Raw genomic sequence first — 11416 nt, 5'->3', positions numbered from 1 at the left:
TCTACCTAATATACGGATATACTGATGAACTCTCAAGATGGTTGATTTTGTATTAAACTCATGTACTATGCCTTACCCTTGAGCTTATCAACAAAGCAGAATCTAGCTTGTGAGCACCAATTTCACACTGATTCACAATTTGCAGGGGATTCAGTCTATTAAATACAATGAAGAGGATATTGAAGGGCTGCCATTTGACTTCCATGGTGGATTTATTGGATATCTAGGGTATATAAATTCGTTATCATCGCTTCATCATATGTTTGATACTTCATTGTTTTCTTGTCTATAGTAGGGTTACTTCTTAAGATAGCATGTTCATAATTTTTCTGTTTCACAAAGAATCACCTCAATCTTGTGTCCCTCATTCCCATATTTGTCTTCCATGATTTCGTTCGTGCTTTTGTAGTGACGAGCCTGTAAAATCTTCTATGTTCTGTATCGCTTAAAGGTACTCCTTCCGTCCCATAATATAAGACGTTTTTGCAAGCTAAACATCTTACATTGTGGGACGGAGGGTAGTATTTGTCAGCAATAATACAGTAATGTGTGCCATTTTTTGAATCATAGGTTTTTTATCGCAATGGTGATTCGCTACAAATCCACCTAAGCCAATGTCTGATAACAGTATTCAACGAGCATTGCTAGCTGATAACCCCAATGCCGATGTGCTCCAAAGAAAGCTGTCAGAAGGACTAAACAGTTCTGAAGATGCTGGTCGGCTCCCAGATCAGAGACCGACCAAAAAGCAGAAGAAAATGGCTCATCGCTTCTAGCCAAGGAATTGTGGATCAGAGATGGTTTTTCATCTGTACGTATTTCAATCTTCGCTGTTGCTCATGGAGCAAAAAAGGCAAAGAAAAAGGCATGTTTCAACGATGAACCATGTAACTAGGCTTTCATTGGATATTGCTACCTAGCTAATTTAACGGACTAAATTCAAGATAATCTTTGTAGTTTATCTTGTGAATGCTACCCATGCGTTAAGTATTTCTTAGTATCCATGCCACGGGAAATAAAAAAATATGTCAAGGATAAGACAATGCGCACACTAACAATGCATAACCGCCAATTATTCTCAAGCTCCTCACTACCTAATAAATATAGCAGTGATGACAAAGTAATCCATCAAATCACATGACAGAATATCTCTCACACACAAGCATATGATTATGGCATCATGCTTATTGTGTTTTTTATTTTTGTCAAGGACAAAGTTCAAGTAAATATCATTAAAAAGATGAGGAGGGACAGGACTAACTTCAAGGTGAAGAAACTAAATGTACATTTTGCTTACATGGATGCAAGTAATCAACAAAAGATAATATTGCATCAAAACTACTCAAAGATGTAGATGTTTTCCCGCGATAAAGGGCGCACCTGAATTACGCCTTTTACATGGCAATCATTGTGCTTAATAACAGCATGCCTATCTTTGGGAGTATTGAATGGGATTCTTTTCTCAATGACTCAAGAATTAAATTATGCTCTGCCCATAGTTCGACGGACAAGATAGGAAATGAGAGTTGAAAGAAGCTTATTCTCACAAGTCAGTAGACATGCTCACTAAATGATTCACTGACTGTAACTCTTTGGATAACATAAATAATCCAATGTAAGTATACATTATTTTGGACTCTTTATCACCAAAAAGGCCGAGCAATCATGTATCACCTAAAAACTGAGTTTCAGCCATACACTTTTTTAAGCATGGAACAGTGAAACATTCCGGTGAGTTCAGATGCTGAACTCATTGGGATGATACAGAGAACTCACAAGTAGACAACATATAGAAGAAATAAGATGTGATAGCAATTTCACTGCAAAAGAAACTACTAGGAGAATTATTGTAGGTGCTATGATGCAATACATAAATGTAATGGACGAGAGAGATTTGGTTTTGACAAGCATCTGACCTGAAAGTATGTTTATTGATTCCACATCATTGGAACTGCAGAATAGTGATATGTTTTGGATTTATCTGATCGAACATATGTTACTTTTATTTGAAGTTGTTGAGACATTTCTTTGATTATTACATATGCTGCATAAAAAGTACTCCCTCTATAAAGAAATATAAGAGTGTTTAGATCACTAAAGTAGTGATCTAAATGTTCTTATATTTCTTTACAGGGAGAGTAATGTATTATGCTTTGGACACAGTGTTACATGATTGTAAAACGTTACTACATGATTGATTAAACACTACTATTTTGTTAATAAAAAATAACAGCCAAGTCCAGTAACCACCATTAGCTACCTCGATACAAAATGAGGTGGGTGCAAACTTGATCGGGTAGACACGACATCTTCAAACATGAAACCTCGAGTTGCCTCTGCATTTTCATCATCTTTTTTGGTTATAAGATAAATGGGGAATGATGATATGATTCTGTCAAAATTAATATTGGTATTGCTAATCTATTTCTATCAAAGAATTTTACAAATCATGTATCTTTCCCCATCATTATTCTTTTTAATATTCATTCCTGCACTGGACAACAAATCAAAAATTTGCTATAGTTGGAGAAGATATGAAATGGAGGAAGTGAGCCAAATGGTCGGTGCATGTTGGGGGAGGGAGGTGGTTGGTGCATGTTGGGGAGGAAGGACACTGCTAGAGGACATGTTCTCGTACCTCGTCGACCGTTCCAAAACCTTCATTCTTGTGGGAGCGACGGTCCGGGGGCGAGCGTTTGGATCAGCGGTGTTGGAATGCTTCTTTGATTGTGCGGCGGAGGCCTTGGTGGCGCGACGATGATGTGAATTAGGATCTGGCGGGGCAGGTTGCCGGGTTCCGATCGAGCCCTTCTGGTTTCGACACCTGGACTTCGGCGGGCGGTGCGCGATGGCATCTCTGGTGAGATTTCTTTGCTTCCGGTGGTGGTCGTCCTGGTTCCCTTGTCGGTGTGCGGGCGGCCACTGGGGCCTTGCATGGATCTGAGCCGACTGCCATGGTCGGATAACACAGGGTGTCCGGTTGGGAGGTTGGCTAGAGGGATGGGAGGCTCCGACGGTGGTCGAGCCACCAGTCGTCGATGCTGGGTCTCCAGTCGTGGATGCGGTCCGCTCCTCCTCCTTCACCTTTACTCGGTCGAGTGCTTGCTGTCTTAGACCTAACGATGTTTGGGGCAAGGTGGTCGTTGGTGGCTCTGTGAGTTGGGGACTGTTGATCAAGCCAAAGTTGGGCCTTTGGATGATCTCGGGGTTTTCTGGATGCAGGGCGGCCACCCTAGCAACGAGGGACAATGTGTTCGTGAGCGGAGCGCTCGTCTCGGGTGCAGGCTGGCTGCCATGGTCACGTGGGTGGCATGGTTGTTGGTGTTTGGAGTAGCATGGCGTTGGGGTTTTGCCTAGCATGGCGTTAGTGTTGCAATTGCTTTGGCATCTAGCGGTACCCTGGTTCGGCGGAGGTGTGTGAGTGTTGGAGTGCGTAACTTGCCCTGCTTTTTCTAGGCCGACAACAGCGGTGTCTGCGGGTGTCGTTGTCTTCTTGAAGGCTCCGTCGCAATCGCTCCCTGTCTTTCATGTTGCTCCGGATGAAAACTTGATCCCAGAGATTGGGCGGAGGCGTCACTTGGTTGGCGTATCGTTCCTGTAGGCATCGCTTTGGAGTACATGCTTTGCCGGTGTCCGGCTTCACCTCTTCGTGGTGCCTAGTTCATTGTGAAGGTCTCATGGACTCCAAGCAATTCTTTTTGGTCCATTTGTAGTGTGCTTGGTGGTTGTTGTTGTCGGCACCCTTGTATCTTACCATGGATGTGTGTGTTGTGTGTGGTGATGGCATGTTGTATGCGATTGTGTGTATGTTGGTCTTGTTATATATATATATATATATATATATATATATATATATATATATATATATATATATATATATATATATATATATATAAAGCAGGGTGAGAGTGTTTTTTAGTAAATTCATTTGTTGGCCCGTGGCAACGCACGGACAGTCTACTAGTATCAAGTTATGTCTGGGACACACCAAGTAGCTGCAGTTTTAACTAAAAGTGCACTCAAGCAGCTACCTGCTATTGATAGATATGCTTGCATCCACTGCCCCATCAATCACAAAAGGGAATCTAACTAAGCTAGCTAATTAGACAAGAACTTACACAGCTAAAATGACAAGTCGAAACTGCTCCAAGGACATACACCGGAGAATCGACATGGATGTTTAGCTAGCACCAATATTAGCAATGCATTAATTTAGCTTAATCGGAGCACCAGCCATATTATCCTAAAATGCAAACAAATATTTTTTAAGAAGACAAAAGGCCTCATGCCTGGCTAATAATACTGCCATAGCATTCCAACTGGATATGTGTGACTGTAAACAAGTAAATAGTTGTTCAATTGTTCAAGAGATCAAACGAATCAACAACAACACCCTTGTAATGATAACAGTATAAACTTGCAATTTAACATGAGACTATAGCTGACACATACATGTGGTCGACATAGTATGTGCAAAGAACCTAGTTGGTGGTCATGTTGATACAATTGGACTGTTAAATGTAAAATTCAGAGAATGAGAGCGCTTCCCCTGATATACAAAGACTTCCATTGCCTAGACTACCCTGCTCTTCCCTTCATATGGAGGATCACTGCAAAAGCAACTAAGAATAAAAATCATAAAAAAAGATAGTGTTTTAACGATCACCCGAATGCAATATGCAAATGGATGCTTTCATGGCCAATAGAATCAAACAATCCCTGCTCGATTTTGAAGATAGTTAGGGCATCTCCAATGGGAGCCGCTTGTATAGATGCTAATGAAGGAAAAAATAAAGATGAAAAAAATAAAAACACATCTAAGCGCCCGGGCTTACAACGGCAGATGCTAATTACATGGACTAATCAAACAGCCTTGGCGCTTACAGCAGGAAGGAAAAGTGCCTGGCGCTCGATGCACACTTTTGCGTCGACGCTTCACCTGACACCAGGATTAAAGAAAGCAACCGCTAATTGGCCGGGATTTAGACCCTAGCGCCTGTGTTTAAGCGCCGCATTGGACATGCATTAGCCAACACATGGGTCTGTTGTCTGCAGCATCTGAGAACGGGCAAACAAAACTGGCGTTGGGATTTCACAAAAACCTAGGAGGATGGGGATCGAAGAGACGAACCATGGAACTCGCGGATGGGGCACGTTAGTGCCGGCCTTCCAAAAGCTATGGAAGTCGAGGGATCGACCAGTGCCGCCAACGTCGGTCGTTCCGCCGGTCATCACCACGCGGTGGAGACGAGGCGCGGTGGAGACGAGCAACATGAGAAGGCGGTGGTTGCTCTCACAGTCCCTCTAGGTTCGATCTGAACGGCGGGAGCGCCGCATCTCCTAGGCTTTCGCGTCTGTGCGCTTGTATCCCTGTTGCCGCCTGTCGTAAGGAAGACGACGAGCTCGCCCCCTCCCTGCTCCACTAGAGACAGTTCAGCGGCGGAGGAGGCGAGGATCTGTTGATCCGGCTCCAACGGCGAGGTGCTCGGGGAAGATGCCACCGAGAGAGGAGAAGAGGAGAGGTTGCGTGTGGGCGTGGGAGAGACGGGAGATGGAGTCCTGGGTTGGGCTGCGTGCGTACATAGGCCTTTTACTTTTTTTTGAGATGTACTTCTTCTTTTATTGCTTCCCTCGTAAGATTTCTTTCTTTTTTTCTCATCGCTACGTTTCACAGTGCCATCGGTACGTTTTATTAGCAAACAACGCACAATAAAGCCTTGCCGACATGGACAGCACCAGAGGCCGGCCCTCACGCATAGCTTATTGTTGTGGATGAGTTAAGATGGTGGCCGGTGCCGATGAGTAAGCACTTGTGCATTGGAAGTATTGTTGTGCGCTGTGTGTCATATCCATTTACGTCGTTGTGAGAGCAAGTATAATAAGGTGACATAAGTGGGCTATAAGGATTGCCACCTTAGATTTATGATGATGTGGAGGAGAGGAGAGAGAAGAGGGGTGGGTTGTAAACTTGTAGCCAGCTGCAGCACAATCTCCAATGCACTTTGTGAGAAAAGAAAGTGAGGTCAAGCATTAGTTACATAGTGTATAGAGCCAGCAACTATTATATGAATGGGCTTTTAGGATAGTCATAGTGGGAGTAACTTAGGTAGTAACATGACGCATCCCAAGACAAATTTGCTTATGTGGCATTGAGTTAATGAGGGATTTATGCTTGTGGTACTCCCTCCTTCCATCTATATAGGGCCTAATGCATTTTTCGAGGCTAACTTTGACCAAATGTTAGAGCAATAATATATGACATGCAACTTACACAAATCATACAATCAAATTCGTATGTGAAAGGAGCTTTCAATGATATAATTTTCACATTATGCATGTCATGTACTATTAGTCTTGTCAATAGTCAAAGGGGGCCTTAAAAAACGCATTAGGCCCTATATAGATGGAAGGAGGGAGTAACATAATATGTTACTGTAACATAACACACCCCGAGGTAAAATGAGTCTATGTCTCAATTAATGAAGGCTTTTATGTTACCATCCATATGTTACTACCCATTATAAAGGTAGTAACATGGACTAGTAACAAATGCATGTTACTAAGTTACTCCCCACTATAACCAGCCTTAGGTTGGCTATAAGTAAGGTGACCCAAAGATAGAGCTAGCAACCGGGTATGTTATTAACCTTGCTCTGACAAGGAGATGGGCATGTATTGGTTTGGTTAAAGTGATGGGCGCGTTGGTCACGGTGGACAGGTGCTAAGTATGTCACATAAGCAAAAAAATGATATGGCACAACAATTAAGAAGGAGAGAGAGCACTTTGGTGACCCCAGAAAGAACCAATGCCAAGCACGTGAACCTAGGCAAACCACTTAAATGAAACAATTTGACCAATGAATGAAAGACTTTAGGTGCTAACTCATTAAATAAAGTGTGCTTAGCAACAACAAGTTAAGCACTTATGCATTGGGGAGTTGAGTTGCTAAGGTATTTAATGCACTTAGCACCTCATCTAAGCACCTTTACATTGGAAGAGGTCTAAAGTCGTCCATGCATTCATTGGTCAATGCCGTTGGCGGTAAAAAGAATACAACCACACACTAAAAACACTACAATGGCAATTGATAGAACGGGGAAACGAACTTGGCAGTTGCTGCTACATACGGATGCAAAGACAAAACCAAACTAATACTCACAAAGCAAAAAAACACGCCGGTAGAGTACATTAATCCCACTGTGGTTACTTAGATGAAACTGCCTGAGCTGGTTCAGTTATGCAAGACAGCAACATCTCCAAGTAATTAGTTTGTGTGACGGACAACAAAGAGCTATAGGGACCATTGCGCGGGACATGGCATGTATCCGTCCATGGCGCGCGGCTGCACACGCTCGTCCTCGCCCAATAATCACAGAGTATCTCACACGCTGCAGAGACACTTGAAGCAGCAAGGGTCATAGCCTGAGGCCTTGCTGCCAAATCTTTTGTTGAATAGAGGTCTGGGGCGTAGCCTAGTGCTGGCTAGTGGCAATGACCATAGCTGGGCTGCAAGATCTCTTGTGCAGACGGCCAAAAGAACTGCAATGAATGATGGTGTACTTCGGACAGGCTTGTAACAAGAGATGTGCATGTGACATGTTATATTGAAGCGAGTAGGTGCACATCTTTTACTTGCACCTCTAGCTAATGGTCCGTCTACTATCAGTTAAAAAAAAAATTAAAATGATCCGTCTACTAGCTTGTAGATGGGCGAAATGTTGGCTGTATGTGGGAGGGTTGTCTTGAGTTAGCAACGAAACTGAAAGACAACTAGAATTTCACTAGCTAATAAATTGGAGATATGTTGGCTGTATGGGAAATGAAAGTTTACCGCAGACGTGATGTTTTGAGTCAAATTTTTGAAGAAGTATTTCCTACAAATCTAACGCTCATTGTGGTGGTTTCATGCAAGTAACTGTGTCTTATCAAAGGTCATTTGGAAAGCAGTGAATCGGCAATTTTTGACGGGGCAGAGAATGACCCATATTAAGATGGCTTAGATGACTTTCAAGGATATCAAGCAGTGAGTCATGATTGGTTCCCTTGAGTTTTGTACGCAAATAATAGTAGTTGGCGTGGGTGTGGGTGTGGGTGGAGTATGATGCACTGAAGCTCGTGACGCGCCCGCATGCTATGTGTGCAACTGACCGAGGCCAGTAAAAGCACCTCTCCTCCTCCTAGTCTGCTCGTAGCCTGCTCGGCGACGTTGATAGCTAACCACCACTCTTGATTACCACTGTTACGAAATACTCCACCTTGTTCCTCTAGCAGGGTACTATATAAGTGAGCATGAGCTCCAGAGTCCAGAGAGCCGTCCTCTGCTGCATCAACAAAGCCATTCTCGAGGGAGAGCGCACAGCCCAGCCGTTCTCGAGGGAGAGCGCTTCTTCTTGGAGCAAGATCCCGCAGCCGCAGCCGTCCTCTTCTCCTTGGAGGGAGATCTTCCTCGATGGAACTCTTCGGCAATGGTAATGCCACCACCCTTCTCCAGTGCTTTGTCCCTCGCCACATCTTGCTGCTTGTTTCTGGTTTTTCCATCGATCCTTTGACTCTGATGAAGAAACCTGAATCTAATCTCCGGGATGTGAATCACTTTTTGCGTTACTGCAGGGAGTTTTGTCCCCGTGGGGACCCAGCTGCTGTGCCTGGGTGCTTTCATCGCCAGTATTGCAGCGACGGGGATGAAGATCGGGCACGAGCCGAAGTCGTCGACGTTCGTTCTGCCGTCCAAGTGCATCGCCGACAACGATGTCTACGACGCGCTGTACATATCGTGCTTCGCAGCATTGGTGTGCTGCGCTGGGCAGGCCAGCTGCGTCACTCTTGCGATGTGGATGCTTCGCGGCAAGAAGACCGTCGATGAGTTGCCGGCACCGACTGTGAAGTGGTGCCATGGCATGATGTTCACTGGGGTCGTCTTCTGCTTTTTCTCCTTCCTCTGCTTCACGAGCATCCTCGACAACTTCCTGTTTGCCAAGGTTGCTTTGTTTTCATGTCTGGCATGGGCAGCCAAGCTGCTGTTCATAGTTGGTCACGTAGCTCTAGCTCTTGTTGGCTCGGCGATATGCACAGCAGGCGCTTACATTAGTCTGCGCTGCACTTAGCCCCACTGCATATCGCCTCTTACATTAGTCTGCGGTGCACTTAGCCCCACTGCATATCGCCGATGAACTGCTTTGTTGACTGTAGCATATTGTGTACTGTAGCTGCATAGGGCCCTGGGCTTGGCCAAATCCTGCGTCCGCCCCTGCCACTGCTTGATCTTCTTCTGTCAATTTGTCGTTATGTACTGATATTATGTCGAGATGGAAGGCTAATAGTAGTACTTGAAAAACCATGTATCCGGTTTGATGTTTGACATGTATTACGTACTGACAGCAAGAGATTCTAGTCCACCAAGGGTACATATGAAGTAACCACGTATTGACAGCAAGAGATTCTAGTCACGTTGTCGTACCAGGAATTTATCCTCCGAACTTATTGAATCATACATTCACCAATATACTCGCCCAACTAAATTACAACAAAAAAGAGCGACAAAAATGTCTCATTTCACATATGATGTTTCCTTTGCAATGAAATACAGTATAAGAAACTAGCAATGGCCAAGCACTAAGAAAATCAGGGAAATGAACCCTGAAATTTGACAATCAGGGGAATCTATAATGAATGCAGTATATGAAACACTGCCCAGGTCTTCAAAATATGTACTTAGGATCACTCTGGAGAGACAGGCAATAAGTTCAGGCTGGTCTAAACTATACTCCAAATTCGTAATTTACATTGAGCTAGCAATGCTATGGCCAATCAGAGTATGTTGCTTTGGCCTTTGTAATAACTTGCCTTTGTAAAGCTTCACCTTTAAAATATGTTCAGACATTAATTGTCAGGTCATCACTCTTGGTCTCTCATTGTTTCACATAACTAATTAAAAGCCAGAAAAATGATTTAATAGCTCAAGATGAGGAATTCAACACAACGTAAGACTTAAACTCGAAAGATAAATCACTATACTGATAAAAAAAAAAGATAAATCACTATAGAATGGTAGCTACAATATTGGCGAGGAACTACTCATTTATGATGCAATTAACCAAAAGCACCAACATGGAGGCATAGACAATCCTTCTCTCTAAGTAGAGGAATGGCACCACAAACTTTACTATATGTGCCTGTTGTAATGAATGTGTGGATGCATTGGCCCGGAAGAGGAAAATGACTTGAAAAAGGTGTAGGATTATTTTCAGTCCATATCAAATGTAAGAAACTTAGCATCATCAAAACATGACAAAAGGGTCCAACACCACTAATATTTTCCTAGGACAGCTAAGAGCATCTATAGCAGGACACCTCAAACCGGTCTCAAACGCCCGGCCGAACAAACTGGTCACTAACCCGTAAAAAAAAATCCGACCCACCCAGGCGCCTAAAACCAGCCCCAAACGCTCGGCTGTCCGACACCCTTCATATCTAGCCCAAATCTGCTAGTAGTTTCTGCCAGACAATCTTTTGGGCACCATACATTAGCAGTATTCAAAATTTGCGCATGCTGCAAGTAGTCAAATATAAGTGGCGTTCCCTACGGACACACACATACCTAGTACTTGGCCTTAATAGTTGTGGCATTTGATTTTCCATATACGCTGCTGATACGAAAATCCTATAAGGGGTTTATGCACTAGTGGGATGAGCTCGGAGGAGCTTCATCTGTTTTCTCATCACTAGGAAAAGATTCAGGCTGTGCAGCTCTGTACCTCACCTGAGAGCATTTTGAGGCGTTTTCTGTTGATGGCTACTACTCAGCCAAATTAGCCTACCACCCTAGTTTTTCGGGCGACTGCACCTTGTTGAGTTGAATAGTGTCTGGAAGTTCAAAATTGAAGGGAAATCAAGTTCCACCTTTGGCTGCTTCTTCAGAATGGAACTTGGACTGCAGACAGACTTCTCAAGCATGGTTGGCCTCATGACCCAAGATGCCGAAGGAAATATGCCCTAGAGGCAAAAATAAAGTTATTATTTTATATTATATTTCCTTATTCATCATAAAGGTTTATTATTCATGCTAGAATTGTATTGATCGGAAACCTTAATACATGTGTGAATACATAAACAAATACCAGGTCCCTAGTAAGCCTCTACTAGACTAGCTCGTTGATCAAAGATGGTTAAGGTTTCCTAACCATGGACATGAGTTGTCATTTGATAACGGGATCACATCATTAGGAGAATGATGTGATGGACAAGACCCATCCGTTAGCTTAGCATTATGATCGTTTAGTTTTATTGCTATTGCTCTCTTCATGTCAAATACATATTCCTTCGACTATGAGATTATGCAACTCCCGGATACCGGAGGAATGCCTTATGTGCTATCAAACGTCACAACGTAACTGGGAGATTATAAAGATGCTCTAC

The 11416-nt window shown here is 43.4% G+C and overlaps 1 long non-coding RNA gene across 1 annotated transcript; it reads right to left on the bottom strand.

Moving 5' to 3' along the window:
- Positions 1–4569: 4569 nt before the first annotated feature.
- Positions 4570–7296, bottom strand: LOC141022434 (uncharacterized). Its single transcript, XR_012183742.1, has 2 exons — positions 5132–7296; positions 4570–4610 (listed from the first exon to the last, which is right to left on the bottom strand). It is a non-coding gene; the product is annotated as an uncharacterized lncRNA (long non-coding RNA).
- Positions 7297–11416: the final 4120 nt, after the last annotated feature.

The sequence above is a fragment of the Aegilops tauschii genome, chromosome 5, assembly GCF_002575655.3.
Source record: "Aegilops tauschii subsp. strangulata cultivar AL8/78 chromosome 5, Aet v6.0, whole genome shotgun sequence".
Lineage (NCBI taxonomy): Eukaryota > Viridiplantae > Streptophyta > Magnoliopsida > Poales > Poaceae > Aegilops > Aegilops tauschii.
Note: the sequence above shows the minus strand (reverse complement) of the source record. Positions and strands in the feature narration are given on the sequence as shown.